The sequence below is a fragment of the Scyliorhinus torazame genome, unplaced genomic scaffold (genome assembly GCF_047496885.1).
Source record: "Scyliorhinus torazame isolate Kashiwa2021f unplaced genomic scaffold, sScyTor2.1 scaffold_611, whole genome shotgun sequence".
Taxonomy (NCBI): domain Eukaryota; kingdom Metazoa; phylum Chordata; class Chondrichthyes; order Carcharhiniformes; family Scyliorhinidae; genus Scyliorhinus; species Scyliorhinus torazame.
This window is the reverse complement of record NW_027308338.1, coordinates 122,501-122,865: the sequence shown is the minus strand read 5'-3', so window position 1 is coordinate 122,865 and position 365 is coordinate 122,501.

Here is a 365-nt window from a genome sequence, read left to right as displayed (position 1 = left end):
TCTCTCTCTCTCTGTCCCCTTCACCTCTCCGTCTCTCACTCTGTCCCCTTCACCTCTCCGTCTCACTCTGTCCCCTTCACCTCTCCGTCTCTCTCTCTCTCTGTCCCCTTCACCTCTCCATCTCTCTCTCTCTCTGTCCCCTTCACCTCTCCGTCTCTCTCTCTCTGTCCCCTTCACCTCTCCATCTCTCTCTGTCCCCTTCACCTCTCCGTCTCTCTCTCTCTCTGTCCCCTTCATCTCTCCGTCTCTCTCTCTGTCCCCTTCACCTCTCCGTCTCTCTCTCTGTCCCCTTCACCTCTCCCTCTCTCTCTCTGTCCCCTTCATCTCTCCGTCTCTCTCTCTGTCCCCTTCACCTCTCCGTCTCT